Here is a 19,458-nt window from a genome sequence, read left to right as displayed (position 1 = left end):
CTCGGTAAGGTCTGTGCTTGGAATGTATTTTGACAGAGCCTGTGTAACATCGTACCCGATTTATCCCCCCATTGATAGACCCTGCTGTGTGTCGCCAACCACACCTGTCGCGCCTCGTTCAGTAATAGGGATGCATAGGACTGCTGTGCTAGTTGAAGTTGCCCCATCACCTGGCAGTCCCCCTCTCGGTGTGGCTGAGCACACAATGGCGGCAGACGTGCCTGGGTAGAGCTCAGTGCAAAGCTCCCTGCCACAGGCCATTTCTCCGCTAAAATTACTCGTTTTTGGCAGATAACTTCAGCGAGGGGGCCCGGAGCAATCTTTAACGCGCCGGTGAAGTTTGGGACCGGCCAACTGCTCCTAACTGTCCCGACGGGGAAGAAGACCGAGCACCCATCTGGCAGGCACTTTCGGCTGGCGCACGTAATCACCCGAGGACGGGGTTGAGCCTAGACCACAAGGCCCTGCAACTGTGGGCTGCGGCGTGGAACTCCCGGTGCTTCAGGACTCACAAAACTACCCCGACCATTGCTGTGACTGCACCGGAGCGGTGACTGAGCCCCCGCCACTGCTGAGACGCGGCAAGAACTGCGGACCGCACTGGGGGAGCCGGCGTTGAGTGCGTTTACTGTCCGTCCCCCTTCGGCTGCCACGAGGGCTGATTCGCAGCCGGAGCTGGATTGAGGCCAGTGGAGCCAGCGGCGAGTTGCCTGCGGCGCGGGAGCCGGGGACCTTTTCGCCTCACCCAGAATTTGCCCCCTTCTGGTGTTGGCGCTCCTGGGGGCACCTTCTACATTCGGACCCCTCCTGGTAGATGTGGGGGTGCTGGCGGCCTGCTCCACCCGGGGCATGATGGATCGCACTCTGAGTCACCTCCGCTAGTTCACAAGCCTGCTGGCGTGGAAACAGCGATGGGCAAAGCTGTGGACCTCCTGAAGTACCCTGCCGCCGACGCTCTCCCTTGGGATCTGCTGGCTTGAGCGCTGGAGTGGGGATCCCCGGGACACTTGCAGAACGACTGACCCCCAGTACCTGGCCCACGGTGATTTCAGTCACGATCACGGATAGGAGCTACCCCCTGCTGAAGTGACCTTGAGATCTCACACGGCTGCTGATTGGCTCCAGGGTCTGGCACTTTGAGTGGGAGAGTGTCTGGAGCCGATTACCACACAGAATCTCTGGGCATAGGTACCCGAATGCAGTGGGGACTACTACCTCCTTAAAGACGCTGGCGAATGAGAGGTGGGGCGGGGGGTGAGGTGCGACGACCGCCGCCTGCCCTGACTTGCGCATTGAGGCGACCGACTTCATCCACACGAGTAATTGGCTGAGGGGGCCACTGTTGGACTCCTATGCTGATAGCCTGCCTGCCACCTGGACGTACTGATAGCCACTAATCACAAGTGGGGAGGACACGAGCTGCTCCACTCTGGTGCCCCCCCAGCCGTGACCAGTCTTCCTGGTGTGTGACATCTACACGGATTGAGGGGGCGCACGTCCCACGTCCCCCTGCAGCTGCGTTTTATCACCCTTGTGACACACTGCACCCTGCCTGAAACCTCGAGGAAGCCTCCAGACCGTGCTGATACCTCGACACTACTGTGACTCCCATGTCTGGGGGACCCCAGACGAGAGCTGGTGCTGGCGGCGCGCTGGTAAAGGGAAGGATGGCGAAACCAGCTGAGACAGACCAGACTGCCTCCAAATTGGACACAATGCTAGCGGCGATGGAGAGGCTGGAGGAGTCGATGCAGCTGACCCACACCTCTTTAGAAACTAAAATTGACAGTGTGGCCATTGACCTAACGCACTTTCGGGCTTACCACAAAAAACTCTGAACGGACGACCACCCTAGAAGCCACCATGACATATATTACGCCCAAGGTCACACAGCTGGACAGACATGTCCAGGATCTCCTTAACAGAGTGGAATTCCTAGAAGATCGTGCGGAGGATGCGGAAGGACGGGTGAGGAGGAACAACGTCCGCATCGTGGGGCTGCCGGAGCGCTGGAGGGAAGAGAGGCGGTGGAGCGCATGGAACGTTGGCTCATGGACCTACTACCAGACGGTACCCTCTTGCAGCATTTTGTAGTGGAGTGGGCCCACCGCGTGCCGACACATCCTCCCCCTGCAGGCTCTAATCCGAGACCCATGATCATTCGCGTCTTGAACTACCGAGACCGCGATGCCATACAGCGCGAGGCTAGGAAACTGTCGGACAGCAGAGTTGAGAACACCAAGATCATGTTCTTCCCTGATTACACTGTACAAGTACAATGCCAACGCCATTCTTTCCTGGCGGTGAAACAAGGACTCCGCCGCCTGGCTCTGAAATATTCCTTGCTCTTTCTGGCCCGTCTGCGTGTGGTGGCTCAGGATAAGACACATTTTTTCAATACCCCTGAGGTGGTTGAGACCTGGCTTGACTCGGGCATTGATAAGGAACCTAGTGAGATGCCACTGAAGATGCGACGTGACCGAGGGTCCGGACGCCGCCACCGCAGAAGACCCTCACCGATGAATTCAACACACACAGAGACAGAGGTGGGTCCCACGCCGGAACTTATGCAAAGTGAACAGCAGGAGGCCCTCCGAATGGTGGCGGAAATCAGCGGCTCACTGGAAGCAGACCCCGCTTTGGAGGCTAGCCCTAAAGCCCTCACGAGCGATGATGAACACATTTACGGATTGTCAGACTCCCAAGTTGCAATAGATCTCCCGGTTGTTACCCCACAGACCGCTGATATAGTCCAGTGAACACGTCCCAGGGCAATCGGCCCGCTATTCCGGCACTGAGGACACTTACAGCTGACGGACTATTGCTTCCATGAGACGCTGTTGTGTAGCTGACAAGGCCACTTTGGCTCCTTAGGGACATCCGGCCCTGATTGATATGGTTGTGTGGGCCGAGTCCATAGCTTGAGAGGTGACATGAACTTTCCCCCTGCTGGTGAGTTGTGGGGCTGCATCATAGGGGTGGACGAACCCCCCGGAGGTGAGTGACTAGCTGCGACCCATCCTGCGTTGCTGCCGGGCGGCTAAACTCTGGACCTGAGAGCCGGCACATTACGCAGCAAGAACTCTCACTGGAACTGAGCTGAATGTCAATGGCTGCCTGTGGTTGGGGGCAGCACCCTCGCCCTGATAGCATGAAACCCCTGTAAAGACAGAGCCAAGGGCTCAGTGAACTCCCCCTTGAACTTACGGACTCTTAGAGCTCGCTAGAGCGTTTGGACGACAACATGTTCTGCTGTCGACCTTTTTGCATTTTGTTTTTGTTCCCCTTGTTTATATGATTGGTTGCTTTCTCCTTTTCCCTTAATGTATGTTTGCGGGATGGCGGATGTGTGCAAACGATTCGCAGTGATTTAGATGGATGTCTGTTCTGCTGCGCAACTGAGCTATGTGGTGGGGGTGGATGGCTGGAGGGAGGTACGAGAGATCGGTTGTATAATGGCTGCGGTTAAACTCTGCACCTGGAAGGTGCCTAGTATGCACACGGCCTCACGCCATTACCAGATTTATTCATATCTTAGGCGACACCAAACACACGTAGCATTGTTGCAAGAGACCCTTTTGACTGGCCCAGAGGTACTCACTCTGCGCCTCAGGTGGAGGGGGCAACTGTATGCCACAGGCTTCTCGGCATTTGCGCGGGGAACTCTGGTTTGGATACGCCCTGGGGTCCCCTTTGCACTCACTCATAGTAAGGTAGACAAAGAGGGCAGATATTTGATACTTCAGGGTAAATTGGACGGACAGCATGTGGTTCTTGCTTCCATCTATGCTCCTAATACTGAGCAGGGCTGATTCCTTTCACGGTTGTCGTCGGTGATAGCGCCATGGCCGGGCGTCCCACTTTTGCTCGGGGGCCACTATAATTGTGTACTGGATGTTGCATTAGATCGGTCGTTCCCCCCCTTGGCCAACGCACCAGCGAATGTAGCAATGAGGGCGCTCCCAGACTGGGCAATGCAGTGGGACCTTCATGCTGTCTGGCGCAGCCATAACCCTAACACGAGAATTTATTCGTACTATTCGGGTGCCCACACGCTACATGTCCGGCTGGACAGGTTTATGTTATCGAGCGATTTACTTCCCCGTGTCACAGACATCTGTTATCTGGGTCGCACTCACTCTGACCAAAACCCTCATACACTGGACTTTGCCTGGGAACGCCTCCACCCGCCAGTGCCTACATGGCGACTCCAACCGGATGCCTTATTGGATGCCCCATATAGGGAAGCGCTTTCGATCCGCATTTTGCAGTATTTTGAGGACAATAACGACACTGCATCCACCCCACAGTTTGAATGGGATGCGTTTAAGGTTGTCACGCGTAAGCATGGGCGGAAAATCCGTTCCGCTCGCGGATTTTGCAGATTTTCGGTAAATTCGCAATCCGCGACATTCGCAAATTTCCCACAAAATCCACAAATTCGCACGCAGCGGATTTTTTTTTCTTGGTGATACAATTTTGCGGCGTGCAGCGGTCACTTACCGTCATTCAGCGTTTGCCGAGTTGTGTTTCTCGATATTTTGCGAGTGCTGCGCCATTTTGGATCTTGCTGCTGGATCCCGCGGGAGTTTGGCGACCGCGATTACGTAATCGCGGCTTGCCACCTTGCACAGCACGCATCGCGAAAGTTCGCAATTGCGAACACGTAGATGCGGCGAGCAGCAACAATCTTGCATGCGCGAAAGTACAAAATTTGAAATTCTGCACAAGAAATCCACCAGCAAGCAGCATAAACCTTCTGAAAATGACGATTTTTATCAGAATAATGACATTTGCCTGCACTTTTTTTTGCAAGGAGTCCATTTTTTTGAGGGGGGGGGTGGGAGGAAGGAAGTGCCCCACACTCTCCAACTTCCTGTTCCTGTCCAGCAGGTTCCTCCAAGTGCTTTCTTCATTTGCTGGTCACTTTCATTCGGATTCTTGACCTGGAAGGATACTTTTTGTGGATGCTGCTGGATATTTGGATTTGAGGCCTTTTTGACTTTCTTTGGATCACTTTTGGATTAGAAATTTCACAAGTAAGTTTGTTTGGGGCATTACAGTTGCTGCAACTACAATTTTGGAATTTTCGATTTTTGGGCTGTTGTTGTGGCCTTTTGGCCAGGGGTAGTGAGTGGTGCATGGGCCTAGTGTTTCTGTGGGGTGGCTTGAATTTAATCATCATGGATGGCATGGGATTGTGCTGATTTTTCTGTGTTTTTCATTTTTTTGGGCTGTTGTTGTGGCCTTTTCACCAGGGGTAGTGAGTGGTGCATGGGCCTAGTCTTTCTGTGGGGTGTCTTGAATTTAAACATCATGGAGGGCATGGATGGCTTGGAATTGTGCTGATTTTTCTGTGTTTTTCATTTTTTTGGGCTGTTGTGGCCTTTTCACCAGGGGTAGTGAGTGGTGCATGGGCCTAGTCTTTCTGTGGGGTGTCTTGAATTTAAACATCATGGAGGGCATGGATGGCATGGGATTGCACTGATTTTTCTGTGTTTTTCGATTTTTTGGGGTGTTCATGGGGACAGGCCATGTGGGTGGGGGCCATTTTGAGTGCTGGTACAGGCAGGCCATGTGCTGGGAGGCAGGGGGCCATTTTGAATGCAGGCAGTGTTCTTAGGTCTGCAGCCATTTTGCCTAGGTTTCAACCATTATGGCCAGGGGTAGTGAGTGGTGCATGGCCCTAGTCTTTCTGTGAGGTGCCTTGAATTTAATCATCATGGATGGCATGGGAGTGTGCTGATTTTTCTGTGTTTTTCGTTTTTTTGGGCTGTTGTTGTGTCCTTTTAACCAGGGGTAGTGAGTGGTGCATGGGCCTAGTCTTTCTGTGGGGTGTCTTGAATTTAAACATCATGGAGGGCATGGATGGCATGGGATTGTGCAGATTTTTCTGTGTTTTTCGATTTTTTGGGGTGTTCATGGGGACAGGCCATGTGGGTGGGGGTCATTTTGAGTGCTGGTACAGGCAGGCCATGTGCTGGGAGCCATTTTGAATGCAGGCAGTGTTCTTAGGTCTGCAACCATTTTGCCTAGGTTTCAACCATTATGGCCAGGGGTAGTGAGTGGTGCATGGCCCTAGTCTTTCTGTGGGGTGTCTTAAATTTAAACATCATGGATGGCATGGGATTGTGCTGATTTTTCTGTGTTTTTCGTTTTTTGGGGCTGTTGTTGTGGCCTTTTCACCAGGGGTAGTGAGTGGTGCATGGGCCTAGTCTTTCTGTGGGGTGTCCTGAATTTAAACATCATGGAGTGCATGGATAGCATGGGATTGTGCTGATTTTTCTGTGTTTTTCGATTTTTTGGGGTGTTCATGGGGACAGGCCATGTGGGTGGGGGCCATTTTGAGTGCAGGTACAGGCAGGCCATGTGCTGGGAGGCAGGGGGCCATTTTGAAATCAGGCAGTGTTCTTAGGTCTGCAGCCATTTTGCCTAGGTTTCAACCATTATGGCCAGGGGTAGTGAGTGGTGCATGGCCCTAGTCTTTCTGTGAGGTGCCTTGAATTTAATCATCATGGATGGCATGGGATTGTGCTGATTTTTCTGTGTTTTTCCATTTTTGGGGTGTATAACTGAACTGATGTTCCTCTGTCTTCCATTGCTTTTAGGTGCACAAGACTCAAGAGAACCACCAGTGCCAGGAAGAAGTCCTGCAGCGGTGTGTGTGTGCAGCATAACGTCACGCGACGTCACGTCTGGCCACAGACAAATCTGCAACTCGTGCAACTGCGGCCTGCTGTTCTGACCTCTGAAGAAGATGGCCCCAAAAAATGTTCCCCGTAGCTCCTCTAGAAAGAAAGTTGCCAGTAAGGAGCAGAAGAAGCAAGTTACCAAGAAGACAGGTGTGCCGCCCGCCACATTTTTTGGGAGTAAAAAAAAAAGTACGCCTGCAGCAGCAGCGGGATCTGCTGGGGACCAAGCTGGGAGCAGCACCCCTGCTCCATTGGGCTCAGTGCCACCACCACCACCACACCAACTTAAGTCCAAGCCCTTGAGTGCTGCAGAGGCACTAAGTCTAGTTGTTCAATCACCATCGACCAGTGATGTTGGCTCATCGCAAGAAAGTAGCAGCAATGTCCCTCAATCAACACAGGTTGTTGTAACTCATCTGACGAGTGTTGAATAACCACAGCCGCAACAACAACCACATGTGCAAGTACAAGCCCAAGTACTTGTGGAAGGAGAGGCAGCGCAAGGAGATGCGCAAGCAGAGGTGCATGGAGGGTCACAAGTGCCCCCAATTGTTGTTCCTCCAGAAGTAGGGGCACATTAGGAAATCAACAATCAAGCCGAGGTATAATTTGAGGAAGCCACTCCTCCTGATGATCATTCATTGTCTTCCACACCCCTAGCAAGGAAAAGATCAAGGGTGGTGTCTACATCTTCTTCAAGCACACCTCCTTCTGATGATACAGATCAAAATTGGGAACCAGCACCACTGCCGTCTGAGAGTGAGGCACACCATGATCTGACAAAGGTAGTTAAGCGTAAAAGGAAGCTCGTCCAAAGTCACATAGTTATGGAGTGTGATGAGGCTCAACAAGAAGTGGCGGATACTGCTGCTGATGAAGACTCTCATGACGACGACCCAGTCATCATAAAGGTCACTGCAGCCCAGGCGGGCATGCAGCAAGCAGACATTTTGACCCTAGCCCGAGAAGCTGCTGAGCGTGATGATGTTGTCGACGAGGAGGCAATGGAAACACCACAATCATTGGAGTTAACTAGTACACCAACACGTACCGCTTCCATATTTCTTCCTCGCCAGAAGGGACCTCCATCCACCTCGACCTCAATTAGTGGTGGTGAAAGTGCACAACGTACTAAAGTTCGTCAATCCACATCCTCCACTTCATCTGGCATTAGCAGCATGACCACCACCACCAGTATCGCCGCATCCTCCGGCCCCCACAGACATTTCAAGTCCGCAGTTTGGGACTTCTTTAGTGTTTGTCCAAAAAAGGAAAACTTCGCCATTTGTAGCATTTGTAAGCATGCAGTTAGTCGTGGTAAGTTTGGTACCAACTATGGTACCGGAGGCCAGAGAGGTCAGACAGCACGCTGTCCAATGGTTTGCGCACCTAAAGGAGATCAAGCAAGCCCGAATTGCAAGTCAAGAAAACGTTGATGTTTCATCTGATGATTACGAGGAGGAAGAAGACGTGTCAAACACTTCACTTACACCCAGTACCCCTGTCAGCAGCACACCCCATGTGAGCCACACTAAGAGTGTGGGAGAGAGTGAGACACCAATGTGAAAAAGTTCATCAGCAAGCGTAACTGGGTCGAAGAAGTCATCATCATCATCATCCCGTAAATGCTTGGTCCAGGGCAACATTAGAACCATGTTGTTTTCAGACACGCCATATGATCGCAACCACCCACTGACGCGTCTGTATAACAATAAGCTGGCTAAAATGCTAGCTCTGGACCTTCTCCCTTTTTCTTTTGTAGAAGGGGTTGGTTTTCTAGAATTCGTGGCAGCGCTCTGCCCTAAATGGAAGGTTCCTAGCCGGTTCTATTTTGCCAGAGTTGCGGTTCCAGCACTACATGAAGATGTGCTGGAGGTGATTGGGGCAGCTTTGCAGAAGAGTGCTGTTCACACTATACATCTGACAACAGACATGTGGACCAGTGGCTCAGGTGCTGATTACATGTGCATCACTGCACACTGGGTCTCTTTTTCAGGGGTTAAAGCAAAGGTAAACGCAGGTGTTGACCCGGACCAAGTTTTTAAAGCTGCTCGGAAACATGCAACACTAGCCATGTTTGGCTTGGAGAAACGTCATACAGCAGAAAACATTTTGAATGAGTTTAACAGAAAGGTCTTTCACTGGCTGTCCCCAAAAAAACGCCAGATTGGTTATGTTTCCACGGATAATGGCGCCAATGTAGTTAAGGCCATGGAGCTGGGTCAATATTTCAGAGTGCCGTGTTTGGCGCACTGTATAAACCTGGTTGTTAAAAAATTCTTGAGTGATGAAGACAGTCCAGCGTGCGAGTTAGTGGCCACCTGCTGAAGAATGTGCAACCATTTCAGCCATTCTTTTAAGGCCCGGAAGCATCTGAGGAGCCTGCTACATGAACGTCGAATGCCAGTGAAAGCACTCATCCAGGAGGTGGCAACACGTTGGAACTCAACCTTCTACATGCTTGAGCGTCTGTATGAGCAGTATACGGTACTCGATCACTATTTCTTAACACTGGGTACAGCTCAGAAGGACCTGAGGCTAGATGCGGCGCAATGGAACCTAGTTAAAAGCCTGACAGACATGCTTCGTCCTTTTGAGGTCTTCACACGTGCAGTCAGCAAGGAGGACTGTAATTTGGGAAAAGCTATCCCATTGTTGCGCATGCTGGAACACCAACTGAAGGCGGTGTCTTCTATGTTTCAAAAAGATGAAAAAAAGCAAGACGCTTTTGTTTTGGCGGAGAAATTATTAGAGCGCCTACTTGGTGATGAACGTCTTAAAATGATCCACTCAGAACAGCATTACATTTGTGCTACTATTCTGGATCCACGCTACAAAAAGGCGCTGGCAGACAGAGCATTCTTTCCTTTTGGTGATGAAGATGTTACAAAGTACAAACGTTGGCTAGCCTTGTCAGCCAAGAGGTTTGAAAGAGAACAGCAGTAAATTGAAGGAAAAGGCAGTACATCAGCATCAGCAGGCCATCCCCAGTCAAAAGAATCCACTTCTGCACCTGTGGCTGTGGCACAAGTGACCTCTCAGCCGTTAAAGACACCGGCAACCGGATCATCTGCACCAGACACAACAGTAACATTGGATGCAGAAGAGGATTGGCTAACTCGGTTTGGGTTTGGTTCTCAAAAGGTCACAGCAAAAAGTAAGCAAAGTGGAGGAACCTTGGAGGACCTCGAGTCGATGGTGCAGGACTATCTGAATGACTCAACAGAGGTCTATGTTAATGCTGACCCATTGGCGTATTGGCATGGGAAAAAAGAATTGTGGGCACAGATCTCCAACCTGGCTATAAACTACTTTTTTTGCCCACTCGCAAGTGCGACTTCTGAACGTGTTTTCAGTGCTGCTGGTGGCATTGTAACTTCCAAACGGTCCCGCCTCTCGCTCAAAAATGTGGAGAGGTTAACAATGATCAAGATGAATCAGCACCTCATACCACCAGATTACAACGTACGAGAACAAACGCCGGATGAAGACGAGGAGGACAGCAACTTAGATGAGGGAATTTGTTCTCTGTTAGGTGACACTGACCTACTCCTGCCTAAATTCGCAGAGTATGAGGACGAATTCTTATTCTTATTCCCTGACACCGAGCCCTGAAAATGAGCCAATGAATCAATAACTTTCTTTTTCGTCCTTTTTCACTTTTATTCCTGTGTGTCTGTCTTTCTTTGTTTTGCACAGTTAATATAATTAAAACTTTAATCACCTAATCACAAAAACAAGCCCATCAGCAGAACTGTCTTCACTTGTTTGCTTATTGATTTAAAGGTGCCGCAGTCTGCATTCCTCAGGTTCACAAGATCACAAGAACATGCTCCTCTATCCTCCTCCTCCAGACTCCTATTTCCCTCAAAGCAGAGGGCTGGATTACGCCCAATTAAGAAAGGCTCTGCACTTGTGGGGGTGTTCTACTTCTTTGCGGGTGAGTTGGCGGGTCTTGAGGCCATTGCTGGGAAGCTCTAATACCGGATAAAAGTGGTTTGGACCAAATCGGAGGTGACATTTTTTCTGCGTTTTTGCTGATTTGCTTGCCTTTGAGGTGCTCTTTGGGGGGTTCCGGGTGTTTGTGGGTGAGTTTTGGGGTCTGGGAGCACTGCTGGGACAGTCTAATCTTGATTGCATTTGCTTTTCAGGAAATCCGTGGTGGAAAATGGGAGTTATGACCTAGCTGCACAGCGCGTTTGGACCGAAGGCCGATAAATATTGTAAGTATGAGATTTTCCTTTTTGGCTGTTTGGGGGTGTTGTGCTTTTTTGCGGGTGGGTTGGCGGGTCTTGGGGCATTGCTGGGAAGGTCTAATACCGGATAGAAGTGGTTTGGACAAAATCCATGCTGAATTTTTTTGTGCTATTTCTGCCATTTTGCTCAATATAGCCTTTTCGGGGGCCTGTTTGGGGGGCTTCCTGGTGTTTGTGGGTGGGTTTCGGGGTCTGGGAGCACTGATGGGTATGGATAGGTTTAATTGCAAGAGGTTTGAAGCAAATCCATGGTGGCAGAGGGGAGTTAGGGCCTAGCTGCAGAGCGCGCGCGGAGTGATTTTGGAAATTGCCAGGAAAATGACTAAGTCCCCATTTTTGTACTTTTGCTTTTTGGCTGTTTGGGGGTCTTCTACTAGTTTTCGCCTGGGTTGACAGCTCTGGGGCCATTGATGGGAAGCTCTAATACTGGATAAAAGTGGTTTGGACCAAATCGGAGGTGAAATATTTTTTGCGTTTTTGCTGACTTGCTTGCCTTTGAGGTGCTCTTTGTGGGGGTTCCGGGTGTTTGTGGGTGAGTTCTGGGGTCTGGGAGCACTGCTGGGACAGTCTAATCTTGATTGCATTTGCTTTTCAGGAAATCCGTGGTGGAAAACGGGAGTTATGACCTAGCTGCACAGCGCGTTTGGACCGAAGGCCGATAAATATTGTAAGTATGAGATTTTTCTTTTGGGCTGTTTGGGGGTGTTGTGCTTTTTTGCGGGTGGGTTGGTGGGTCTTGGGGCATTGCTGGGAAGGTCTAATACCGGATAGAAGTGGTTTGGACAAAATCCATGCCGAAAAGCCTTTTGGCACTTTTTGTAACTTAGGGTTTGTTAGGGTTAGGCCTAGCAGCAGGATTGCATGTGTTTCGGGGTGTTCTACATTTTTGCAACTGAGTTCTGGAGTCTTCTTAGAGCACTCGTGGGAATGTGCAATTTTGGCTGCAAGTGATTTGAAGAAAATCCATGGTGGGAAAGGGGGGATTTAGCATAGTTAAAGAAAGCGTTTTCCACTATTCTTAATTTAGGGCTCGTTAGGGTTAGCAGTATTTGTATTGCATGTGTTTGGGTGGGGGGCTGTTTGTGGGGGGGTTTGCGAGTCTTGGAGCGATGCTGGGTATGGATACTTTTGCTTGCTTGCAAGTGGTTTGAATACAATCCACGGTGGGTAAGGGGGTATTTGGGCCTACTTTTACTTTCAAAGTACGTTTTCTCACCAGTTTTCTACTAGGCCTCGTTGATTGAGATCTGATTGGGGGTCTTCTACATTTTTGCGACTGGCTTTAGTAAGGGTCTGTGTGGGAGCACTGGTGGGAAGGTCTAATTTTGTTCCAAAACACAGTTTAGAGTACACCTGGCTTGAGGGGAAAGATCCGCTAAATGAATTTGCCCATACTTATTTATCCTTCAAAAGGAGACTCAGACAGAGTACGCACTTTCACAAATATTGTACTGTCTATTAGGAAACTCAAAGTGTGACATTTCTGCACTATACAGCGTACATACCTTATATTGATTTGTCAGTGGTGTTCTAATATCACTTCCTGTTTTTCCATCAATAATTACAGGCCGGGTTTCAGTCTGTGCAATGGGAAAAAAGAATGAAGTCAGGCTTCACATTAGCGAGCGGCAATTCAGCATCCGCCAGGCAGGCAGTGGACAAGGTGTCTTCTGGTCACCAACATTGATGGACGGAGCGTCAGCTGGAATGGAGGAGTGCCGCTAATAAGAGGAATGGTTTGATGCGTGCAACTTACTTACCAAATTCAACAGGACAACTACAACAACATACAGATACAGTATCCATTCTTTTGTAATGTTTTTTTAAGTAATGTTTATTGCTGTGAACTTCTATGAGTGTGACTCTCCATTTCTTGGATCTCTCTCTGCTTCTAAATTGATCCCTACAGCCATTCTATAGGTTTTACTTCGGCTATTTTTTAAACCTAATTTAATGTAAGAAGTGTTTCTCTGAGTGCAGAGATAGGCAAGTGAAAACGCTGCAGCCCTGTACTGTCGCATTCTGTCATTCACGGTTGTCGAAAGTACTACTTACTTTTCAGTAACAATGCATGCAGTAGTGCATGCACTTCCTTTATGTCACTTAAAAGATTTATGGTTAGCTTTGTACCCAAAGATTTATTATCTTCAATTATTGTTTGTCCATGCTGTGCTTTTTTTTTCTTCTCTAAGCAAAACCTACCCAAAAAGAAACCCCCATTCCCATCCATTTTCCAAACCCTAACCCTCTTCCCCCGGGCTGTGTGGTTTTGATTGATGTGTGACTAAATGACATCAATAATTCCACACACTTGCTGGGGAGGATAAGGTCATAGCAACAGGCTGGTGAAGGAATCCGAGGATATATTCTAGACTTACTCAGCTTCAGTACTATTTCTTGTAGTAGTAGCCAATGTCAAAGAAATTCAACGCAAGTACTAGTTATACTTTCAATACTTTACCATTTGTTAGGCTACATTGTGGCACTGTTCTAGTGTAATGTCACCTGCTATATTCTCTATCGTACCGTTGTAATGCTCCAGTAAAGAGACAAACCAGGTTTAATTTTCTTTTTTTCCATAGGCATGCAACTGCCACTGTGTGACACCACTAGTACCACCGCAATGAGGACATTTTATCCGCCCAGGATTGCCAACCTTAATCGCCCGCCATTTCCCATGGAGCCAGCCCTGGGCCTAGCCCTACTTTCAAACACAAATTACAGGTAAGATAAGCGTTTGGTGGGAGGTAGTATAATGGAGTATTAGGAGAGACGAGAGATTGACGGTAGTACTACTAAAGTCCTAGGACTCTTGAATTCACTTACTCTGTGAGAGGCACTTAGTGTTGAAAACATTTAGCCATTTACACTTAAAGGAAGAAAATGACACAGACTTAAGTTTCAGGAAAACAAACTTACTGTTAAACCCCCACCCACCAGACTCAAAAGCAGTAAAAAACAGGTATGCTCAGATAAAGTTTCAAAAAGTATATTTGTGTAGCCCTAACAAAATAATCTCCCGCAAGACCCTTCCTAACCCCAATGATTGTCCTTCAAAAGTCCCAAAAACAACCCAAATCCCAATTCCCACCCCCCAAAAGTCTCTAAACAAGGGGCAAGGGACACTACGGCAGGCTGCTGTTCACTTTAGCGGCCAGGGCATCATACTCCTTGTGGAGGGTGGCATGGTCGGAGCGGAGGCCCTCCACCAAGGTCTTATAAGTTAGGACCTCCTGCTCCAGGTAGGACACTCTGAGGCATAAGCGGTGCTGGCGTGCCTTGCAACTCCTGTGGGGGGCAGCTGCTGTCTTTGCTGCTCGGCGGTGGCGGTTCGCTTTGGTAGCCCGGCTCCGTACCGCTGGAGCACTGCGCTGGCTGGCAGCCCGTGGGGGCCCGGAGGAGGATGCAGCTGTCCCAGTGGATGTTGTACCAGTTGACTGTGTGTCCTCCTCCTCCAGGGCCACCAGCCACCGATATTCAGCGACAGTGGCATCCAGCCTCCGTTGCCGGGCCATTCGAGCCCGTTCCTTCCTTATTGGTGTTGTTGATTTGGAAGGAGCAACTATATGAAGAAAGAAAGACATAGTCTGTAACCAATGCTCCTTAAGATTAACACAAAATGATTGAGCAGAAAGTTGTGTCACAGTACAACTAGCAACTTGAAAGCACAGTACATAACTATTGAGGCCAGTATCTATCTAATCTCCCACTTCTTCATCCTTGCTCTAACATTAGTGGGAGTTTAAGGAACAAATTCTACGAGCACTATGGACTTCCATTACAGTCGATTATGACAGTACACCAGTCTTATTCTTCTTCTTCTCTCTCTTTTAGGAAAATTGGTACGTTATCTTATGCAAGCCGGCATAATGCCAGCGCAGTGCACTTGCACCCGAGAAAAACAGACGCACACCATGATGAGTGAGACAGACTTACGTTACTGTACCCGTCCAGTACATGCAGGTGGTGAAGCTCTTACTTTTCTATTACGGGTGGCACTGAGAATACTCTGTTAAAATGGCTACTGCTTAATTAATTTAACTTTAACCCTACAGTGCAAATGAATACTAGAAAAGGAAAATGAAGAAGCTAAATAATATGATTATCTATTACTTCACATGGGATGTATTTGATTACATATGGGATGACTTTAGGTGCTTTGCTTTTTATTGAGTGAACAGTGATACACCCACACATGAATTACGTACTACTACTAAACTAAACTTATTAAGAGAGGTAGGGAGTGTCCACCGTAATAACCGGATATATGCTGTGCTTGCAGTTGCAATACAAACTACTGCTACTATTCATGGTAGTATTTGGACAAAATTACAACTTCTTTTCCTTGCCTTTCCTACACTGGAACGGACGTGCGGGTGCGGTGTTACATGCTCTTCGAAGTAACACTTAGTTCATCCAGTGACCGTCTTCTCTCTCTAGATACACATATGCTATCTAAGAGTCAGATAGTACCATGATCCAGGCATCCATCCATTCAAAGTATATGCACACATACAGTTTCTGTTTCACCCACCCAGGCTACTCTCCTTCCACCCAACCTTGCTTCATCATTCACCCAGCCATGCACCATACCATATTCTTTCCTTCCCAGCCACCTCAGGGACCAAGCAAACACATATCATTCTTCTTTGCCAGTCATCATTAAATTTCTCGTCCTTCCACACTTACTTTCACCCTTCTTTCGCTTTTCGTTCATCCCATCCATCAAGTTCATCTCAGATCTGATTGGGATTCTTCTCGCCAAAAACTTCACAGCTAAGTCGAAGTACATTTAGAGGAGGCTACTACCTGGTTGATTTATAATACCCCCGTGCAGATAGCGGGCGCAGGCTCCTTGCACTTGCTGGTGCGCCCCCTCCCCCTCCCCTCCCAGAGCCCCAGATAGCACACTCTGCAGTCTTCAATCTCAATAAGTAAGGAATATATAGCTTACCTCTGCCCGCCACCACCGTGTGAACCCTCACAGGCACATTGGTGTCGTCCGGCACTTGCACCGCATCCTCCCCAGAAGTGTTCCCCTCATCCACCACCACCCCCTCCGCGCTGGCCCCGCCACCAGATGTTCCACCTACAAAGTACATTTAAGAATGTTAGAATACACCACTCACTGCTATATACTATTTGGTCTAGGAATAAAGAAATGTAAAAAAAAAACAGAAAACAATGTAATAATTTGTGGCTGTCTACTCTAAAGTAAAAATGTCCCTTTTTCCAGGGAAGGCTGTTGTCTTGCTGCACTTTTTGGCACAACTGATAAATGCTTGCTTTTTATTTTTAACACGCACCACTTTTTCTCCTAACAGACAGAAGCTTGACTTCTAAGAACACGAGCAAGATCAAGTTCAAACCAGGTGAGAGCTCGGCTCGACCACAAGAAATGTGTTCAATTAATCGTCAGCACTAAGCACTTTTCCATTTTCAGTTAAACGTTTAGTTTTGTGACAAACTTGATTTTAATAAATGTGTTTACTTTTAATATAGCGTTTAAACTTAAATAGACTCTGTGGTTTTTGGTCCTCCAGACTAGAGTGGCTGAGCTAAAGGTTTTGCAATTTTTGCAAGCATGAGTCCGTGCCTCTGACACTTCTTGACTCTGACTCTGTACTCTTGTCCTGCGTTGGATAATCATCATTGGGGATCAATCATCGGTGACTTTGGGAGCTAAATGACTCTGCCACACTATCTAGTCAGTAAGGAGATTTGGGGTTCAACTACAAAGTCTGTTATCACTGAGGTATGTGGAAAGTCTTACAGCGCCTATTATAATTGATAAGCTAAGCAATGCATTATTTAGTGTCCATAGTTCTGTTTGTGCAGATTTGTCCTAGTAGAATGGATTGTCCTCCTATCCAAACCAAAAGTAAAGTAGTATCCTATTCTTTCTTGATGGTCATTCACCTTTTTATTGTTGGCAATTGTCAAAGCATTAACATTTAGAAGACTTGAAAAGACATTATGGACAATCCCAGAGGACTGCACTCAGTGCATAGAGCTATTGCTGACTAGAATGGGAGTCCAATGGAATTGCCAAATGTGCAATCTTAGTTAGCTACACAGACAGACTAATAAGCATAATCTAGTAATACCACAGGGAGTCATAGTCGAGGCAGGATAAGAATTTAGATACAGTCTACAAGAAGATCAAAGACGATTTAGAAAAAATCGAATGAGGAACGCTAGGAAATAATAGGTACTCTATATTAAAATTAAAACTTACCGGGGCCAGCAAAGGAGCCCTCGCCTGCCCGATCCTGGCCTGCATCCTGGCGAACAGCAGCCTCCTCCTCCTGTGTCCTCTTGCCCCTGGGGGGAGCTGATGTACAACATGAAAGAAAGAAAGACTAGAAAACATGGATGATGTTTGTCAACCAAATCAAACATTTCAAAAGAACAATAACAAAATATTTTGGCGAAATAGCAAATAGACAACTATTCCACGGGATATATTGACCGATCTCATGTGGTCTACTACGTTATTAGTATTGCTTGATTTGCGGACCGTCGACGTGGAAAGTTCTTATGCAACTCACTAAACAAAATACTAAAAAGGTTCCCCTAGGACTGGCAGGCAGCAGTCCGCAGCACGTGAAGTGACAGGCAAAGTCCATCGTCATTGCAGCTCAACGACAACACTAAAAAGTTTCCTACTACATTAACCAGTCATTAAAATACTCAAACTATCAATCCACCACCACTATTTCTTCTTATCGCCATGTGTACAAAGGAAGGACTGGACTTGAGTCTGTAGGGGCTGATTTAGAAGCCCTTTGCGGCTCTTTTGCGCCATTGTTGCGTGACTTTTGTGACGCAGCGGCAGAACAAAAGAGGCGCCATGGTGCGGCGTATATTAACAACGTGACGCATATGGGAGATGCATCACGTTGTAAATCCCTGCACCATCAGGGGCCGTTCCGGCGCAAGGGAGGGCGCTCCTGCGCAGGAACGCATCCTAAAAGTGGCTGAGGGAAATCTACAAGATTTCAATCAGTCACTATGAGGACAATGATGCGTGACTCAAACCCTGCACCTGCTTGAAGCAGACGTACGGCTTGACGCAGCATTGGGGAGATAGGGCACCCCAGAGCATTGCTGGAGCTGCGCCATCGTTGCGACGCAACTCCAGCAATGCGCCGCCTTTACAGCACAGATGCGTAACGCTTTGGTGACGTTTTCGGCCCATGGTGCGCCGCATTGTAAATACGGCGCACCATGGGTGGTGGTGGCATGGCGCTCAATTACTGGCGCATCCCTGCTACTTTGCAGGGATGCGCCGGTAATTAAAAATCTAATTCCCTTAGTGTCTAGCATTACGCAGTTCTTTAAACTACACTCATACATAATTTCACAGGCCAATGAAATGAACACAAAATCGAAAACAAATAAGCATAGTAGTAACGCTACTGAGAAGGAGAGCAGTGCACCTGAAATGCACAGAACATTTTGAAATATCATTTACCTACAATGTAATCAGCAGCATTAATGCTCTTGGTAAAAAACTAAAATTTGCAATATAATAACACACAGAGCAGGAGAAAACAGAGTAGTAAAGAAATAGCTACTACTACTCACCAAGCCCGGGGATCTCAAGGCCGAGCAGGTCGAGCAGATCGAGCAGATCGCGTTCCCGGTCCAGGAGATCCGTCCAACGGTGGGTGGCCTGGTTGTAGGTGCGCCGGACCCGAGAGTGTTGGTACATGGCCCGGCACACCTTCTCCCACCGCTTCCGGCGCTCCTGGATCCCGTACCCGCGAGTGATCTTGCCGCCTGCCATGATGGTCCTGGGGAGGCGGCGCTGAACATAATAAACTAGTGCGGCCACCTCCCCCGGGCTGAAGATCTCCCGGGGTGCGACCTGCTCCCCCCTCAAATGCCCGCACGGGAGCCGGGCACGGGGTGCGGGACCCTTCCCCTTCTCTGGATGCTTCCCGGCTCCCTTTACCATGGTCTGGGCAGAAAGGGAGCTAAATAATAAAGAAAATAGAATAGGGAAGAAGAAAAGAAAAGAGTTTGAAAAAAGTAGTTTAAAATTAACCAAAAGTAGCAGAAAACACAAAAATATAGAACTAAAAAAATAGAGGGATAGATAATAAGTAAAATAGATAAAAAAAACTTCAAACAAGCAAAGGATGGCAGAGATTCAGAGAGGATAGAAGAAGCATGCCCAGAACCATAGCAATGAATGAGAAACAAGATGGCCGCCACCGTTCACGACCGCGTGGGTAAGTTCGGCGGAGATTTTCCTCACGAACACACGCAAAATTGTACTAGCGAGCCGCACACTTTGCGAGATTACACATCGCGCCCGGAAACGGAAATACGTCATGCAAACAAGATGGCCGCGCCCGTGAACGCCCGTGAGGGTAACTTTGCGCCGTTGCGCTACAAGCGGCTCGCTAAAACGCGCAAAACCTTGCGAACTAACACGCCGCAAAAAAACAAATCGCATATTCGCACAAATTTGCGGCTTCCGAATTCGATCTCGCGCACGT

Source organism: Lissotriton vulgaris, chromosome 4_1, assembly GCF_964263255.1.
Source record: "Lissotriton vulgaris chromosome 4_1, aLisVul1.2, whole genome shotgun sequence".
Lineage (NCBI taxonomy): Eukaryota > Metazoa > Chordata > Amphibia > Caudata > Salamandridae > Lissotriton > Lissotriton vulgaris.
The sequence above is the reverse complement of the archived record's forward strand: the minus strand, read 5'-3'. Positions refer to the sequence as shown.